This window comes from Tupaia chinensis, unplaced genomic scaffold (genome assembly GCF_000334495.1).
Source record: "Tupaia chinensis unplaced genomic scaffold, TupChi_1.0 Scaffold000281_1, whole genome shotgun sequence".
Classification (NCBI taxonomy): domain Eukaryota; kingdom Metazoa; phylum Chordata; class Mammalia; order Scandentia; family Tupaiidae; genus Tupaia; species Tupaia belangeri.
In genome coordinates, this window is record NW_006159764.1 from 3,240,255 (window position 1) to 3,261,263 (window position 21,009).

General features: G+C 35.3%; 1 pseudogene; it reads left to right on the plus strand.

The window, feature by feature from the left end:
• The first annotated feature begins 4,741 nt into the window (after window positions 1–4,741).
• LOC102503086 (uncharacterized protein C11orf74-like) overlaps window positions 4,742–21,009 on the plus strand; it is an 80,806-nt pseudogene continuing 64,538 nt past the window's right edge.

Genomic DNA, 21,009 nt, shown 5'->3' on the forward strand with positions numbered 1-21,009 from the left:
AGTATAAGTATTATGTAAACATTCCACATTGAATAAAATAAAGATAGACTAGATAGACTAAGGAATTGTAACATTCCAACCATCAAGATTTAAAGAACTATCATTTATCTTGTATATGACTGACACTGAATAGCAACCCATATATATATGTATATACACATACATATACACACACACATATATATGTCAGAAAGGCTTAGATATAGTCCTCAATAGTATGTGTAATAGGTGTTCATGGTGCTGAGTAAGAAAACTGTTAGACACGTAAATTACTTATGTACAGTATAATCACTCAGATTCTGATATTTCAAATGTTTATCTTCAACAGAGATGACTTTGCTCTTGCAAGTAAATGAAACTGACATAGGGTTGCCCAAGGAGATAATATATATGGCATTTCAGTTTCAATGTCTAAAAAGTCTTCTCATTTTGCTTAAGAATTTTGAGATATATATACACAGCCAAACTTCTAAATATATAAAACTAATTCTGATCTCAAAAACCTAAAAGAAGAAAAGCATACTCACCCAAACCCATTAAAAAACTATCTCAGTGCCTTTCATGAGTGAGCAAAATTTTTGGCAATGTCCCAAATGGTTAATGTTTTAGATTGTGTGAATTCTATAGACTCTCTCAACTAGTCAGTATATTCAACATTATAGTGTGAAATTAATGACAAATAAATAACCAGGGCTGTGTTCCAATAAAACTACTTATGAACACTGGAATTAGAAAATTATTTTCACATGTCACACAGTATAATTCTTCTTTTGATTTTGTTCAAATAACTAAAAGGAAAAAAAAAGCCATTGTTCCTAGACCATGAACTGTTTATTGTATAAAGACTGCCATCTTTTTTGGAAAGGGTGATTTAACCTATGAGCCACAGTTTGCTGATCCTTGTGTTACGCAAGTCCTCCACTAAACAAAAAAATGGCAAGGAATACAAGCAGGTAAGAAAAAAATATAGTCAAGAGACAGATCAATCAACAGTAAAAGAGTCAAATATAACACAGATGTTGGAACTCTCAGGCAGGGAAATTGAAATGACCACAAATAATGTTAAAGGTCTTAATGAAAAAAGTAAACATTTGAGATCCATGTATTTTTAGCATGAGGTTAAAGCTATAAGCACGAACCAAATGGAAATGCTAGAAATCAAGAAACAGTTAAAAGAGGATAAACGATGTATTTGATTCACTCATCAGTGTGCAAACCAGTTAAGAAAAAAGTCAGGTGAATAAAATTATTCTAACTAAAACAGAATGCTAAGAAAGAGGAAAAGTAAAACCACCACTACCAGAACAGAGGACATAAGAGCTGTAGGCCAATATCAAGCTGCTTAATACGTGCATATTTGGAATTCTTGAAGAAGAAAGAAAAGTAAGAACGATTTTTTAAAATAATGGCCCATAATGTTCCCAAATAAGTGGGACATAAGGTCAGAAAACTAAAAAAAAAAGAAGGAAACAAAATGACATCTAGCTATATTATATTTAAAGTGCTGAACATCAAGCACAAAAAGTAAATTTCAAGATATCAAGTAAAACTAAGTAAATAAATACATAAATAAATAGATATTACCTAAATAGAAATGGGAGTAAGAATTAAAGCCAATTCCTACCATAAGCCATATAAGGAAAAAAATAGAATTTTCACATTGCCTTTGACTATTTTCATGCTACAGTGGCAGGGTTGAGTGATTATAAGGTTTAAAAATAGGAAGTTTAAAAAGCAAAATGAAAACAATATTCTATCCTCATACTAATAAAGGAAAGATGAAGCTGTTATTTATTCTAAAAGTAGGCTTCAGAAAATGGAATGATCAGAGACAGAGGCATGACAAAATCATGAAGGTATTAATTGTCTAAGATGAATGATTCTAACTGCATATGAATCTAATAATAGACTTTCAGTATACATGAAACAAAAGGTGGTAGATCTAAAGGGAAAAATAGTTAACTCCACAATTACAGTTGAAGAGTTCAACATTTCTTTTTTAATATTGATAGAACTTCTAGACAGAAAATCAGTAAAGAAACAGCTGACCTGAATAACACCTGAGCTGAACAGACAACTCTCCAAGGAAGAGTTATAAAGGGCCTAAAGGCATATGAAAAAAAATGTTCAAATGATTCTTGTCATAAGGGAAATGCAAATTAAATCCACAATGAAATACCATTTAAACCCAGTTAGAATGGCTAGGATGAAAAAATAATGAACGAGGGACCAGGAGTTAGTGTGATGGCTATGTTGCTGAACTCCCATATAGTCAACGAACCTGGTAGCTTAAATTTACACCAGGCACGTGTGCATGCGTGCCCAAGGTCTCAAGAGGAGAGTGGAGAAGAAGGGTTTTGGTGTGGTCATCCCCTCTAGGGGGTGATTCTTGCTTTCTATATCTCTCTTTCTGGCAAACTCATGCACCCTATAGCAAAAAAATACTCTCCAAAATAATAATAATAATAATAATAATAATAATAATGAACGACAAGTGTTGGCAAGGCCATGGTGAAAGAGGAACTCTCACACTTCCAGTGGGAATGTAAATTAGTGCAACCTCTGTGGAAAAAAAATATGAAGGATCCTGAAAAATGTACAAATAGATCTATCTTGCTATTTACCCAAAGGACAGGAAAATCCTCAGTCAAAAAAAAAAAAAATTGCACATCCATGTTTATTGCAGCATTATTCAAAACTGCTAAGAAGTGGAATCAAATTAACTGTCCAAAAATTGAAGACAGTGTTGAAAAACTGTGGCACTCATGGAATATTATTCAGCCCTAAGAAACAATAAGAACTTATCATTTGATTCAAAGTAGGTGAATATAGAGGACTTGATGTTAAGTAAACTGAGCCAGACTTTTGAAAGATAAACACTGTATATACCCACTCTATATGTACTGAATGTGTGCCTTCTATGGCAGAAATGGAAATAACTGAATAAATGACAGTAGAGAGGATAGATGTGGATACCAGAGACCGGGGAGGGGAGTGGATGGTAGAGAATGAGTGTTAGAGGTTGAGTAGGAGGAACAAAGGGAAGAAATATTTAACAGACAAATGATTGTGAAGTTCTCTGTTAAAAAAGTTCTGCAATTTATGCTTTATTTTTAAAAAAAATTGAAAAAGAAACTGTGTTCAAACTCAGAGGAAAAAAAAAAAAAGAAAAGAATGCACATTCTTTTCAAGTGTTCCTGGAGCACTACTTGATGCACTGTATTTTGAGTCATAGAGCAAAACATCAAGGATTAAAAGGAATAGATATAAAACAAAGTATGTTTTCAGACTGAAAGGAAACTACTGATTAGTAACACAGTAATATCTTCAACTATTTTAAAATTAAGCCATATGCTTCTGTAGTACAAAGTTCAAAAAGGAAGTTGCAAGAAAAATTTGAATATATTTAAAACTAAATAAAAATTCAAAAAAATACATCAAACTTATTGGGTATAGAAAAGCAATATTTAGTGGGAAATTTATATTATACAATGCTTATGTTAGAAAAGGAAAGTACCTAAGTTCAGCAAACTAAAATTCTACCAAATAACCTATAGAAAGAGAGAGAGAGAGAAAGAGAGAGAGAGAGAGAGAGAACTAGAAAATTAAATCAATCCAATCAGTAGGAAGGATAAAGTAATAATAAGAATAAAAATTAGTGAAATTAAATATCTAAAACCAATGAAGAAAAATTAAAAGATCAATAAAATGGATTAATAAAAACATATAACTAAGACATAAAAAGAAGACAAATTACCAAAACATGAATGAGTGAGAGGCCTTCCTACTGCTCCCATAGACATCAAAAGAGTAAAAAGATCATAGTATAAAAATTCTATGGCAATAAATTGTAAATTTAAATGAGGTAGTCCAATTCCTTGAAAGTTATAAAGTATGTAAATTTACTCAAGAAGAAACAGGTAATGTAATTCATGATGATAGAAAAGTCTAATATCCTGATTGTCAAAAAGGTTACATGAAATATAGATAATATCAAATTTCACAGACATATAAAAATGTGCATGTGAAAACTAGTAAAATTTGACTAAGATATATGCCTGTGTGGATAACATGGTACCAACAGCAGCTTTCTGTATGTATGTGTAACTGTGGTTTATATAAGAGTATCATTAAGGGAATCTGAATGAAATGTATGGTATGGCTTGATCTCTGCTGCCCTCAAAAACAGAAAAGGAAAAAAGAAAAAAAAAGAACACTTCAATCATAACTGAGACCCAGTGAGATGGTATTGGGAGATATTTTCTTTCTTGTAAGGATATGCCATGGTATCCAATTTCCACAAGATAATCCTAGATAATCGTATTTAAAAATGTGGTTTTATCAGTGGAAGATATTTTGATCAACTGGACTGGGGAGAAATGTTTACATATTGAAATGTTCACTTTGTAAGCTAAATAATATGATTGAATATATATATAAATTTAAAATAAAAAATGAAAAAAATTTTTTAGCATAATTACACTGGCAAAGTTTCATTTTCCAAATGCCATTGTCACAAGTCACCGCGTATAAGATGTGGACTTATTTTTTTGGGGGGAGGAGCAACATTCAATTCAGTATATGACATAGTTTAATGGATGAGTAAGTGAGTGAACTTTTGAATAAAGAAAAAAAGAAATGAAGGAGAAAGGACAATTACAGAACACTTATAAGTAATATAGGTAAAAGAATAGAAGAACTGGAAGAATTATTAGTAATATACTAAAGTAATCATTATTACATGGAAGTTCCATGGAAGAATGCTTATGTTAGTGGGTAATTCAAGGAGAAATAGAATATTTTGTAGCCTTGAAATCACCCTTGTAGAATATTTTCTAATTGCTGGATAGTTTCTAATACTATTTTTCTAAAATAATTTATTAATTCTAAATGAGAGAGAGAGAGCGAGAGAGAGAGAGCACGTCCAACAGGCTCATGGCACCACAATCCACCTTAAGATTCAGCCATCTCTGGATAATGGGCACACATATGTTAGGTGTATTTAAGGATGTCTTCAGACATAACCCAGGAACCTTTCCCTGGGAGTAAACTTCACAGAGAACTGGGTTTTACTAGTGCTGCACCATCTGGCCCCAAATTTCTAATATTTTTAGGCATACTTTGAATGATTTTTATGTTAAAAGTATTTGGGTGCTCATCTATTGGTTTGCACTGCTGACATTCTGCTCTGGAATCACATGGGAGGCCTGAGTTTGAATCCCAGAACAACCTGGAGGCCAAGCATGTGGTATGGACCATCCCAGCCACTCAGAGAAACCAGGGTAAGAGGATCACACATCAAGGCTGGTCTGGACAGCTAAGCAAGATGCTGTCTGAAATAGAGGATGTCCAAATGTAATATGGTTTCCAAAGGGAAATCCTGGAAACCTCAATTAATAAATATAAATTCTAGCCACAATGTTAAGAAATATACACACACACATTTAAAAGAACACATAGCCATTTACATATGTTCCTTCTCTAAATCTATTTCTATTTATTTATGGTGATCTCTCTTCATGTCATCTTTTTATATCTCTGTTTTACAACACAATCCATATTGCCTTTTTGAAGAAACCACCTCAAAGAAAGTAAAATAGGAACTGCTGGGTTTATACTGACTATTTTGAGGTTTAGCTACCTGCTTTGCCCATACTTATGTTTGGCAAACCCTGTGCTTTAAAGTAAAATTGAATTTGATTTTACAATTCGGTCTCATTTTTGAATCAATAAACTGTCACAATAAAGCTTAATTCATTCTTGGATAATTAGGCTATTATCTGTGAGATAAAATAACTGTTGTGAATTCAAAATATGTTCATATAGAATTTTCATCTTTCTTGAGACTTTTAAAAAGGTGTCATATGTATATACCTGTTTCTTCAAATTCTTCTAAATGTTCAAGTCCCATCCCCTATCCCTCCATGCACATGTATATTTTTCTCTAAAATTCAGTTTGAGTAGGCACACCTGATATTCTATCAAGGGACTTTATGATTTGAGGTAAATGAAGGAGAATGGTTGGCAGTGTTATGTCCTGGAGCACTATAGATTTCATCTACACTTTTTGCACAAGGAATATATATATTGAAAACAATCATAAATAATTTACTTTCCAGACAGTAATGACTTGTTCTTTGTAATGTTGAAAGGAGTTGTAGTCCAACAGAAACCTACCTTGAGATTCTGATCGGGTTAAATGTGTCCTTTTATTAAATTAGTTTGGGGGGGCATTAACAGATCTTAAGGCTGTTTTATGTTTGCATTTCTCTGTAACTGCATAAAACTGGCATTGCCTTTTGTCACATAGCACCTTGACTGGAGTAGATAAACTTATATGAAGCTCTTTCCCCTGAGCTCGCACAATGTGGAACAGTCCATTATCTATTGACTCTCTGTCACATTTCATAGACCATGGCATAAATATCCAGACTCTATAACATTTCATAGGAATGATCAGTCATATACTCTATTTCTAGTTCAATTCTACTGAACAAACAGGTGCTACTATCTGCAAGAATAAACCACAGTAACATGTAATATAACACATGTATTTACTTCCTATAATAGCATTTCATACTTTTTTGCAGGTCAAAACTGCTTATAACAAACTTCAAGGGGTTTATTTAATAATAGCACAACAAATCTCTGTTAGAAGATATACACAAAACAACTTAGAAACAAATTATTTGAATTACACAAGAAAATAATTTCCATTTCACGTGAACACTAATGTTAACTTACTTAAATTGCAATAAATTTATAATTTTTATTGTAATTTCTTTAACTTCATGGCTTATATTTACGAGGCAAAGTTCAACTGTTTTAGGAATACTCCCCATGTTCATATTATGTTTTGTTCCCATGTTGATGCTAATACCTTTCCTTTTAAATGATTTTTAGAATTATGCTATTTAATTTTATCTATTATTTTTAAAATTTTTATAGTGCACATATGCTCACCAAAGAGAGATAGAGATAGAAAGAGAGAGAGAGGGAAAGTGGGAAATCAATCCCCCCCCCCGCCCCCGTCCCTGGGAGCGATAGCCACACCGCAATCCCTTCTCCTCCATTCTCCTCCCAGACCCTGAAATGCACACACATGCATCCAGCATGATTTTCAGGTTTGGGACTTGAACCTTGATCAACAATGAGGGGGTCCAGGAACGTAACCACTATGTCATCTGCTGGCCCCCAGGTGATAGTATCGTAAGAGGAAAAATTAAGCAGGCTTATAGGTCAAAGAATTTAGTTCATATTATAGATCTTATTAATTCTGCAACCTAAATTCTGAATAATTCCACAGCTTTCATTTACGAATCACTTTATGCCAGTCATGTGTAAATAAATTTGATAAGCAAAAAAAAGAATACAAGGGAACTTAAAAAAATTTGTGAATGACTAGTACTAAAGTTCAATATTATTCTGGTGTAAAATATTTCAAAGTCTATGGGTTTGTTAGGTTGAGAAATATGCAGTCCATGTTTCCCCATCATAAACCGAATTAAAGAACAAGACAAAAGCTAGAACAATGTTTATAAGAGGAAAAAGATAAGGATACATTCCATGGCTAGAGCAGGCCAGAGCCAAGGGAGGCAAGTAGCCCCACTGTACAAGATACATCCCATAGAAGAACCGGCCAGCAGCGAAAAAAGCTACCAGGCCCTGTCTTCCTCTTTTTCGGGTCCCCTTTCATCCTGTTTTCTTTTTGTTTCTTTAGCCAATATATGTGCCTGGTCTTCTCTAACTGGCTACGTTTTCATCCTTGTTTTTCCCATTTCGTTTTGAATTTGGCAAATGCTACAAAGAGAGAGATTGCATGGGCCCTCCTTAACCCTTTTGTGTCTTTGTATCCTAAGCAACACCTAACACATGCACGGTTTCTTTTCATAATAAGTATTTTCCATGAACTTTTTAAAGATGACCCTTCTCTCATATCTGTTTGTTACCACTTTTGAAGATTACCCCTCCCAAATATAAATAATCAAATTATTTCTCAATTGCTTGGTATTCAAAAAGAAAAGCAAAAAGCAGTTGGGTGTCCCCCCGTTTTTTTCTGTTGTCATTTATGGGCAGAATTGCCTCTCTTCAAACATATTAAACCCCCCAAAAGGCTAATATCCTATCAATTCAAGCCTGCCTTAATATCATCTTAAAATTTATTGCACAAATTGGGCATTTATTTTCTTCATATGTATATGGGATGGATAGAGAGGATCATGATGCTAGCTGCTGCAAAAAAAACTTCACAAAAATCCACTCATGTCCATTGAGATCCAAAACAGGTCTTCCTAATTAGAAAGAGACTCTTCTCCAAATTCTAAATAAGTGACTCAGGGTTAACCTATCTTTGACTCAGTCTTCAACATCTGGCTTAAAAGTTCTGAGCTACACTCTGAGAAGAGAGTGTAGAGCTCTCTCATAGAACTGGCTGACAGAAAAGAAAGCTGTATTTATCAAATGTGCAAGAGTAAAGGCCGTATGGTTAGTGGGACACATTTTTATTCACATTTCAATGTCTGGAATTAAGTTACGTGGCCATGTCTATGTGCCACAGAAGCTGGATACTTCAGTGCAACTGTGTGACCAGAAGAGAAGGAAGACAGCTAGACAAAAGGATAACCAGGTTTTCCCCCTATGGTTTGCCAGTTTGGCCTTCTGGCCACCTCATTTCCCAGACAGATGATGATTATTTTTCTTTCAAGGGACTCAGAGCTAATTAAAATAATCTAGGTGACGGTTGCTAACAAATAATAGCAATGCCTCAGTAGCTTGACCCTGTTTAACTTTATTTCTCAATCACAATACCTATCCAACACAACTCAGCAGGGGCTCTGATTATTGAGATCATTTAGGAGACAGATAGGGGGACGTTTCATCCTTCATATGTTCCCACGATCACAATGGCAGTTCCAGGACATGGAACTCATAACTTCTGCCAGCATTCATTGACTACAACACGTCATTTGTCAATCAACTTCCAAAATTGTAGGAAAGTCTGGGCCCTGAAGGAGACAAGTCAGGTCTTAATGACATTCACACAACCCCAAATCATTACCAAAGTCCCAAATATCCAGAACTGTGCCATTCTCAGGTCCAGGGGTTTGCTTGATGATGAATTCTCAAGCTATGAATTAACATGAAGTCATTTGTCCTGCTCATTCAGGATATAATGCCGAACAATGAGAAAACAACCATGACAGACGCTCCCTTGCAGAAGAGTACAAGCTAAATGGTACATACAACAATTGCTAGTTTATAATAGTCATGCAATCCTTCTGAGTACCCTTCATGAAAGCATTCTTCATTGTGGGTAGAAGTTCCTTAATTAGACCCTCATTCTGCTCTGTTGGGAGAAATATATTGCTAAGTCTCTGCAATGCCTTGGGTATAGTGTGTGTGGGTGAGTCTGTGAATGTGCATTCATCTTCCCATCTCAAGTGAAGTCCTTTTTGTTCATCATCCTTCAAAGAATTATCTGAAGTGTTCACCGGGAACTATGCTTCCCTGAAGGCCACACACTTTTCAACTGCTTATGTTCTAATGAAAGTTTAGAGGCAAAAGTATGGTTTAACACTTAAGGAGATGAACCACTATTAATTTTTTTTAAAGAAAAACAGCAGGTATCTGATCCATTTTTCCCTAGAAATTTCTATGGTCTAGTAACCTCACCAAGCGTTTTCCTAGATATAAATTTCAGGTCTGCTTGAGACCTGTTAATTTTATTGGTCCTTTTCATTCTCTTCCAACATGGAGCTTTAGAGAGGAGTGAGAGGGAAAGTCGTTCAGTTTGCACTTGGTCACAAGGCCAAGTGACCTTGTCAAGTGGGAAACTCTGGACATTTCTAACCCAAACAGTTTTTGTCTTGTTTATAAGATGTAGGACCTTAAACAAGTTGGGATTCCCAATCTAATCACTGTACTTTATTCTTTTACATTTCTCCCTGGAAACTGCCCATGCTCATCTCTCTTATTCTAGTAAAAGCAGAATACGTATGTCAAAAACACTACCATTCCATTTGTTTCCAAACACTTTCCACAGAACTGAAGTCTTATTAAGAACACGGACTGCCTACCAAATTGCCAACCATAACAATTGTACCAAATTTAATCATTTCAGGTTTTTAACTGCTGACATCAGTTTCCTTACAGATCACCACTAATTATTTCTGTATGAGTAGTGGCAGCACCCTACCCTTTAATTAATTTGTGTATTTGATTAAAATCTAATGCCTGAAACAAATAACTCTATCATGTAAAGTACAAACAGGGCTAAAAAATATTCTCATTAATATGTCACAAATACATACAAAGAGACTACTCATCTGTAGTCTGTTCTCTTAACATTTGTTTAAAATTCTCCAGACATTCCAGAAGATAAAAGCTAATATTTATGCAAAAACTTTATGTATTTTTTCAAACCAACACAATGCAACACTGTTTTTCTCTTATTCTTCTTCTTTGTGAGCTTATTGGTAAGTATATTTCATTTCTAAGTGTTATGGTTTTATAAATGTGATTTTTATCAACTGTAAGAATAAGAAATATTATTTCATATGTACAGTCTTTATAATTACACAATTCCTTCTACTATTGCACTTTGATTTTTCATGTTGACTCTTGTTATTGTCTAAGGTTCACTTGCTTTCAGTCTGAGAGACCCCTTTCATCATTGCCTGTAAGGCCAGCCTAATAGCAAAAACCGTATCACTTTTTTTGTCTATTTGAGAGTGTCTTCGTTCTGCCTTCATTCTTGAAAGATAGTTTTCCTGGATATGAAATTTTGTGTGACAGTTATTATTACTCTCCTTTGAGCACTTTAAATATATTATCCCACTGTCTTTTAGTTTTATTGTTTTTTTTTTTTTTGGGAGAGATTTTCGCTGTAGGGCACGTGTGCTCGCCAGACAGAGAGAGACATAGAGACAGAAAGCGAGAAATCACCCCCCAGAGGGGATGGTCACGCTGCAATCCCTTCTCCTCCGTTCCATTCTCCGCTCAGGATCTTGGGCACGCATGCACGCACGCCCAGCGTGAGTTTTAAGCCACCGGGTCTGGAACACGAACCGCGGTCGACTACGTGGGAGTCCAGCGACATAGTCATTACACTAACCGCTGGTTCCCAAGTTTTCATTGTTTTCAATGAAACGTGAGCCATTGCTCCACCATGACTCTCTTTCCTTCAAGATTTGCTTTCAGCAATGTAACTATGGTGGTTCTATTTTTGGATCTTTACATTTTATCCTACTTAAAATTTATTGAAATTTCCAGATAAGTAGATTAATGCTTTTTAATAACTATAAGAAGTTTTCAATTATAATTTAAGTATTTTTCATGCTCCTTTCTTTCTTGCCTCTGTTTCTGGTACTCCTATTTTCCATCTGTAGTGTGCTTAATGTTCATTCTTTTTATTTTTTTCTCTCTGTTTTTAGGTTGCATACTTTTTATCATAAAGTTGTCTAATTCTTCTGCTAGTACAAGTGTACTTTGGGGGACATTGTGGTAAATTTTAAATTTCTTTTATTGTTCTTTTCACCTCCATAATTTCCATTTGATTCTTTTAATTATATAATTTTATCTCTTTTTAGATGTTCCATATTTCTTACATTGTCATCAGATCTTTCTTTCCTTCTTTAATATGCTTTACCTTAGTTCTATAAACATATGTGTACTTGCAACCTTAAAATCTTTCTTCTTTCTCTTTTAATCTGACATTAAGTCACTCTGCCAGGCAGTTTTACCTGCCTATTTTGTTGTTGTTTTTCGTGTACAGTTCAAATGTTCCTGTTTCTTTGCATGTCTCATATTTATTTGTTTTTGGAATCAGGACATCTTTAATAATATATTTTAGAAACTGGGTGTTTTGGACATTCTACCATCCCTGGCCTCGTTATTACTTTTCATTCATCCTGACCCTCCTTTCCCCACCCCTGGTCACCCAGTTCCACACACACTGAAAGCTCTAGTGTTGCTCCTCAGGGGCTGTGGCCTGTGTGTGGCCAGTTTCTCTAAGTGACCAGTGACTGGGCAATGCTTTTATGACTCTCTTCCCCTGTACATGCCCTAAAATTTCAATAATTGCTGGCTGACTGCTATGTTGTTATCAAAATTTATTCAAATGAGCCCATCAAATTCAAGCTTCTTTTAAAGGAAAGTTCCAGAAATCAGTGTCTAAAATGTGTTCTGACTCGACTCCAGGAGAGGGGACTCCTATGATGTCTCTCTGAATAAAGACTCCAAGGGCACCAAGTGACTAGATGGGAGCCAAGATGGAAAACTAAGGATTGGGAAATAAAGTGGCCTCATGAATAGGAATGTTTGCAGATGCCAAGATTGGAGATGATGAATGAAGATCAAATAATTGAAGTATTGGTTAAGTTTGTTAATTATCTTGAGCAACCATAAAGAATTTCTGAGCACTTTTAGTCATCTTTCTAAAGAGGATAATGTGAGCAGAAGGGGGCCACTTGGAACCAGTTCTGCAGAATGCATATTTACCTCTGTAAAATGTTCTCATCAAATGCACCAAGTGACTACCTTCTTAGAAATACAACCACCTTGGTCCTAAAGCTCTCCATCTGGCCCAACACCCAGAGAAAAGCCAGAATCCATGTGCATCTGAGGTGGGCCTAGCCCTGCCCCTTTAACCAGAAAGCCTCTTCCCAAAACTCTCCTGGCCCAACACCTAGTGAAAAGCCAGTTCCATTGACAGAAACACGGGTTGCTTGGTGAGGATCAGGGAAATGGAACTACAAAAATATTGCAGGTCATCTCCTTCTACACTCCTCTAGCACTCAGAATTAACTTTGAGAAGGTAGGAAGTAACATATACTCCATCAGATGACCAGAAACTACCACAAAGACACAAGAAATATGGAAAAATTAAGAAAATATTTCTCCCCCTCGCCAAGGGAAAAGAACAGCCCTTCATCAACCAAAGATAGTACAATGGAATTTGTGGAAATATCAGATAAAGAATTTGGGATATTCATAGTGACAAAGACAACAGAAATGCAAGAGAAGAGAAACAGCAAATTCCAGAAAATGAAGAAGAAAAGAGAACTAGTTCCAGGAGATGAGGAAGTTCTACCATATCTGAAAGAAGAAATACACCATAAAAAAGAATCAAACTGAACTGTTAGAGATGAAAGCTGTGATACTGGAAATCAAAACCTCCCTTGAATGTATTAAAAGTAGATTAGATCATGCAGAAGATCGAATCTTAGATGTAAAAGGCAGAAACTCTGACCTAGAAAAATTCACTAAGAAGACTGAGAATATAACTGCACAAAAGGAGAATAATATACTAGTGATACTTTATACCGTTAGACACCCCAACATCTAGATAATCAGTATCCCAGAACCTGAAGAAACTAATCAGGACATTGATAAATCTATTCCATGAAATCCTGGAAGAAACTTTCCAAACCTAGAGAGGCATTCAAATATCCAGACCCAAGAAATACAAAGAACCCCAGGCAGAATAACCCAAGAAGATCTTCTCCAAGGCACAACACAGTGAGACTGACCAAAATCACAGACAGAGACAAGATACTAAAATTGGCAAGAGAGAAACATTAGGTTACTTTCAAAGAATATCCCATCAGGCTAACATCGGACCTCATCAGAAACAAGGCGAGCAAGGAAAGAATGGGAAAATATATTCAAAGTGTTGAGTGAAAAACTATTTCAACCAAAAATACTATATCCAGCAAGATTACTCTTCATATGGGAAGAAAAGATAAAAACATCCTAAGATAAAACCTGAAAGAATTTATCAACATCAGACCAGCACTTTGAGAAGTTCTGAAGAGAGTACTTTACTAGGAAGACTAAAGACAGACAGACACAGAAGAGAACAAAAAATGACCAAGGAAAAGGCCAACTTAATGGTAAGGGCAAGTTCTGAAATATCAATAATAACGAATGTTAATGGAAAGGTCAGACCACGGTAACACTGACAATTCCACCAAAGAGAGATTACATGAGACTGAACTGGTGAATAGAATTCTATGACTTTTTTCTAAAACATTACTGATTATCTTCTACAGTTTCTCTTCCAGATTTAAGGATTTTTGTTTTCTATTGAGTTGTTGAGTTCAGCAATTTGTTAAAAAATATGTATTTTTAATTGAAACAAACTTTTCTCCCTTCCTTAACCCTTTGCAATTGGAAAATATTTGTGAGCATTCTTATTTTGTAGCAGAACAGTTATTTGCATAAGTTCAGTAATACAATAGTATCTGTTTCCTTGCATCAGAAATTAAATTCTGGGCTTTTTGTGCAAATAACAGATCAAGTTGAGATTAATTTTTTTTTCAAATAAGTTAGTTTATACCTCTCTTTAGTAAAGGGGATGGAGAGGGAAAAAATGTTTCCGAAGAAAACTACAGTGCACCTGTCACTAGATTCTAGCTTTGTCCGTACTTTTAGTGTAAGATCTTTTGTGAATCAATAATATATGAAAAAGAAAAGTTTAGTATGGAAGGGAAGGAGGGGAAAAGGGAAGAAAAAACCTGTAAAAGTATGCTTAATTGACAAAAAATGAGAAGCTATTTGCTGATGATAATGTATATAGTAATATCTTTGTCTTGACTGACATACATGGTATTTGTGTTGGAGAAAGAAATGTGTACTGTAAAGATATGTGATTAAATGTAAATAAAGTTAAAAACATAAATTAAAAACATTTTTTTTCACTTCATCACAATGTTCAGAGGAGCAGATAGTGATGGATGAAGGCCAAAATATTGACAGTTCCTGTCAAGGTGATCTGAATCAGGCAGGAAAGGTAAAGGGAGATAATTTCCTAGACTTAAAAGATTAGGACATGGACTCTGATGAAGAGAATAAGCCCCAAATGAGCAAGGATTTGCTGCTTCCAGGAGAAGTGGAGGAGGAAGTAAGCACCTTCATTCCTTCTTGTATTCCACTAGTGGCCCAGCTTCTCAGCCCGGAAGTGAAGCCGAAGCCCACTATAAAAGAATAGACAAACAAGAAGAGACTTTTGGAGATGAAGCCCTTCTCACTTGATGAGGAGTTTGACTATGACAGTGTGACGCTAACCTCCAAGCTCCCTGCTATAGAGACGGAAATGGTCACAGAGCTCTCACAGCAAAGGAGAAGGAAGAACACAGACTCAGAGCAACCCTGTGACCAACAACCTGAGGCCTCTTTGTGTTTATTTCCGTTTTATTCTTATTTAAGCACCATTAGGATAAAAGGTAAACCTGCCATAATTTCCTCCAACAACAAAAAAATATCTTCTGGCCCTAGGAGGGCTCTCCCCAGCTATCTCTCTCTATGTCTGATTAATCTATCCCTGCCCAGTTACTTTCTAAATCACAAATTCCACTGTGTTTACAAGTGCCCTTAGGTTTGAACTTCTTTATTTCTTTTATAAATAACATAAATTATTTAAGAAGATATTGGAGTTCTTTATTCTGCATAGTGCTTCTTCTCTCAGAACAAAATCTCTAAGCAATGGAGGTGATAATGAAAAAAAAAAAGAAAAAAATATATATTTCCTTTCTATCGACACCCAATGCAGGTGCTGATTTTTTAGAAGATGTGGAAATGTAGATGTAGGTCTCCTCAGTTGGCCTGTTTTGGCATGGACTCTCATGTCATGAGCCATGGGAACATACACAGCACAGTATTGTCCGTGGTGCCCAATTTAGGAAGAACCTCTGCTCTATAAATGGAAACAGGGAAGAAGCAAGGAGCCCCTGTCTCTCAGCCTCACTCTGTAAACTTAGCCTCAGCAACAGTAGTTGTGGCAGGATACTAAATGTTGCTCTCCTGGCCTCCCTGAATAGAGATACCTGACTGGGAACATGGTAGGAGGCAGACCTTTACTGCAGGTACCAGCCTAACCTGGAAGGAGAATAGAATGGCACAGATCTTAGTTGAAGTATCTTAGGTTCAGTATTCTTACTAAATGTTAGTAGGTTTTCTTAAATATGTATTTATTCTTGTACTTGAGTCCATTTCTGAAGAATTTAAATTGTTATTTTTTTTCTTTTTCATAAATTTTATCAGTTTCACTGGGGCGTGCATTCCTGGAGCATCTCATACTATCCTTGTGCAAATGGAACTTGTACCCTCCATCTTTTAAATGCACATTTTCCAAATGCCTCACTTACAACTGCAGTTAGCAGAACAAGGCTTCTGTCCATGACACTTAAACATATTTCTTTCTGTTTTGTTTTGAAGAATTATTTTATTCATTATTTTTTTTTCTTCATTTGAGCAGAAAGAGAGAGAAGGAAGGTGAGAAAGTAAGCCACCAGGTCCAGGACTTGAACCATGGCTGCCATGTGGGATGTCAGCACCTTAACCACCATGCCACCTGCCAGCCTCCCCTAAATGTATTCCTTTAATCCTACATACACACGGCACAGTGACACTGACAGAATAAGTGCTCGTCATTATATTCAGCTCATTTGTAGCCATCAGTCCAGCCTTCCTTATGACATTAGGAAGTTTAGGAAGTCAAGTTTCATCCCAGGTCTAGGTTTACTGCTGTGGCTGATGTTCCAATAATAGTCTTTGGATGAGACTATTTGTAAATATATTATAAGAGAATGATTTATAAGAAAGCTTTAAAATATTTTCATTTATTTCAGTGATTTTTATCAATAACTAATTCATGTTCAAAACTATGCCTGTAACTTTTGATAAAACTTGTACATTGAACATCTCTTTTTTTTTTTTTTACATTGAACATCTCTTTAACACATCTCACTTCCCAACTTCTAGTTAGATGCTAATAAAGTGGTAGAAATCCCTAGTATTAGGATAACAGGAAAGGAACAATAGTGGGAAGAAATTTTCCATTAAGTGGAAGAGTGAGAAGAGTGAGTGATAAATGAGAAGACTGGAGAAACATATCCAAAGGAAAATGTCGAAAGTTCACTAGCACTGTAGAACCTAGAAGCCTCAGACGGTTCAGGGACAGTGCTTTTGAAAAGGGTTTCAAAATACAGGTGAGTGTGTTCTTTGGTTTCTAGGTGTGCACAGGGAATACTTCATCTCCCTATTGACTTCCTTCCTTTTCTCTTCATAAGTCCTGTGCCCACATATTCCACATGGGAGACAAAAATAATTGTTTTAATCTCTGGAGAAATCGAATCTGAGAGACAGTAGAATAACATTCATATAGTGTTGCCAGATTTAGCAAATAAATATTGGGTTATCAGAAAAGTGACGATGTACTTTCGTATAGAAAATATGTGTCGTGACTTCTCCAACAGCCCAATATGTTGAAGTTCAAATACAGAACAAATGAAAAATGTGGAATAATATGGAAATTTTAACAATTAGGTAAAAGTAGCGTAAGAAGAATGTTCTGTCAAGCTGATGGCGTGGTGAAGGCAATTGGATCCCACATGGCAAGTTGAATGGTTTGAGTCCCAGACCCCATATCTTGAGAAACACACAAATCACACATACATGCATGCACAAAATCTTGAAAAAAGAGAGAAACTGAGAAGAGATTGTAATGTGACCATCCCCCTTGGGTTGCTTTCTCATTTTCCCATTTTCCTCTCTCTCTCTTTCTTCAGAGAGAACATGGGTTCTCTGGCAAATAAAAATATAATAATAATAATAAAAGAGTACTCACAGAGATAAACAAGATTGAAACACATACTTAATTAGCCAATTAGTAAATTGTTGTACTTCTCAAGAGAATTCTAAAAGCTAAAACACAATGGAACAATGCTTCAAAATTACAAGGAAGGATGATTTCTTTTGAGAACATTATAGATGAGGCATAATAAAGATATTTTCAAACATTTGAGAGCTCATACAAGTTTACCTTTCACATATTCTAGAAATTGTGATTCAGCAAAAATAAGAAAATAACCTAGACTAAGGATGGTATGGTGTCCAGACAAATAGGAATTATACATAGACAAGGATAAAAACCGAGACAGAGAGTCACAAAACAGCCCTTGAACATGACTAGGCTGGACTGGATCAGGAGGATGAAGAGCTCTCAGGAGAGCTCCAGAAAGTTAAATTTAATGAATAAATTATCTGATGTATTTGAATATTTGGCAAATATTATTCAAAGATTTTTAATATCTCTATTGAGAACAACTATGGATGGATAGATTAGAAACAGGAAAAATAAAGAAATAATGAGCTCTTCCATTTTGGACAAAAGGGAGTAACTAGATTTATCTTCCTATTTGAAACAATTAAAAAACAAAGGCAAAACAAAAACAGAATACAAAATATTAGAAACAATGCAATACATATAAAATGGTTACATTCACAGAGTAATAGGAGGTGGAAAACGAAGAGAGGCTTTGTTCAGAAGTGTTTTATATGCTATTTCAATTTAAAGGAAGAAGAGGTTTTTTGTTTATGTTTTGTTTTGAATTTGCCAGAATGTATGTGCACTCACTAGGGCAAAAACAATTCCCGCTGGAGTATGAACATGCATCAACCCCTTCCCCTCCATTGTATCCTGTTGAAATTTTGTGCATGCATACACACATGCCTGGTGTGTTCCAAGCCACCAGGTCTGGGATTTGAACCATGTAGTCAGTCCTGTGGGATCTGGCTCCCTTAACCACCAAGATTTAATTCACATAATTGTGGTCATGTTTTGGCAACACATTCATGTAGATTAAACAGGGCAATAAGTAGCACTCTTCTTCAATAACCTCTGGACAGAGATACAAAATTCAGCTATATTCCTGATGAAACTAAACTGTAAAAGGAGGAATGAACCTGTGGCCCAGTGGGTCTCCCATCGTGGATTCCAGATGAGAACTTTACCAAGCCACAGGCAGTGCTGAAAGCTGACTGACACCAGCACCACAGGTCCCCTCTCTGCTGGCAGACTGATCTCAGAGCGAGTTCGCAGGGGCAGAATCCTCATGTTCATTGCCCTCTCTCAAATGCAGTAGTGAGTCAAGTCACTCCTCTCTCCTGGAAAAGTGAGGAGGCTTACAGGTGCTCCTGCTGTTCCTTCCTGAAATGGAGCTAAACATCCCTTCTTGATATGTAAACACAGAGGAGCACATGTGCTCCCTGACATATGGGAAGAGAAAATATTGCTTCTCTCAGAATACAAATAAACAACACACACATATTTACTTTTTTCCCTCCTTTTTCTTCATGGAAATAAAAGATATAATTAAAAGAAGTACGTGGGAGGTCACATTCAAGTGATTATTTTATCTTATTTGTCACATACAAGGCTGCCCTTCATTTAATTATTTAAAATATTTTCGCTTATGAAGATGCACTAATCTTTTTAGCCTTACTTACTTTAACTTGACTTTGTTGGCTTTTGTGCTTAGAGCAGTTTGAATTTGACAGTTCATTTATGGTGAATTTTAATAAGCAAAGTCAGTTAAACATCTGTCCAAATTATCCTTTATATATACAACAGTGGAATGTAAATTTGCATTGCAATAAGATTTATTAGAAAAGTTTACTCTGCCAGCACCTGCTTTGACTGCTTGTTTGTGTTTTGTTTTGTTTTGTTTTTGTTTTGTTTTATGAGAATCTCAGTCAAATGCATTAAGATGGATGCAAGCAAATATAATATGATATATTCTGGTTAATTATAACTGGGTGCATTTTAGATGCAGGAAAGGAAATATTCATTATTTATAATGGCAATTTAGAATACTTTAAAATTTTCTTTGCAGTTCTTTCAGTATGTCTTTTTTTATCAACAACAGCAAAACATATGTATATTAACATACTTGTTTGTATGATGGAAATTTTTCTTTCATGCATTGCTTAACTCAGCTGAAAATTTGATGTATTTCCACTGGAATGAGCTCAGATTCAGGCTCCAAGTGCATCTATATAATATGTACAATGGTGCCTTCAGGTCCATAGCTACTGGTTAGGTATGTAAATACTTGCAGCTGTCATCTTCTGTTAAGCCTTCAGACATTCCAGAAAAAAAGAATGTACAGTTCTCTATTGAAAATGATGATGTAAAATTTTACACAGTGAAGAACAAGTATGTTAAAGTAAAATTTTGGCATGTGTAATAGTCCACTGTATGCATATACATTGTTTGTTACAATGTTCTATCTTGTTTAATACATAGCTTATTTCCTATATGTTTGCTATTACCAATAATTTGGCTATTTTCCAAGGACATGATACTTGTAGATCATAGGCGTTTAGCTATCTTGACTTGCTATGTCAGGACTTTTCAGCCATCAGTCTTATGGGACAATATTGAAGGAAAGCTTAGCATTACAGTCTGCCTAGTTTTATTAAATTCACACCAGTTCATGGATGCAGATAGGTCCTAAATGTTTAAAGTTTTAATGGATTTTTGAAACTGCCATTTAACCCTTCATTATATCATTTCAGAGTCTACTGTTTTCATATGTAAGAGGGAAACTGTTCAAATATTAGTCATTTAATCTGTCTTTGGAGAATAACTGCTCTGAAGATTAAATTTGAAAACTGCTGAATGCCATACATAGCTGAGAAAATTAAAGAATTTTTATTTAAATGCTGCAAGAGTGAAAGTTTGGGTTTGATCCTAAATGATAGAAGTCATGAGCTACCCTCGAAGTCATTGCCTGAATCTCAGGTTCACAAAATAGCAATCTATCAATCAAAACACAATTCTTGCTTTGTTACCATCTGTTTACAGCTCCATAAAAGATTAGGTTAGTGATCAAAGATCACACATGTTGATGCTGACACCTAAAGACAAATATCAAAAGAATTTACACTCAAGGAGATAATATCCCTCAGATAAGAGAGTGACATCTTTGAAACACAAGAACGGTGCATGACAATTTGAAGTGCAGGGTCCTGACTGCATTAAATACAGGGTTCAGAGAATTGTAAGTCATTTATGCTAACTTGCTTGTCAAGATGACATATCTTGTCAAAGAAAGGTTGGAAAACAGAAACCTGTGGTAAATGAAGACTGTTTTGATATTTTTTTTTTTTTGAGAGGTTTTTTTTTTTTTTTTTTTTTTTTTTTTTTAGGTGGGTGGCGCTGCGCCC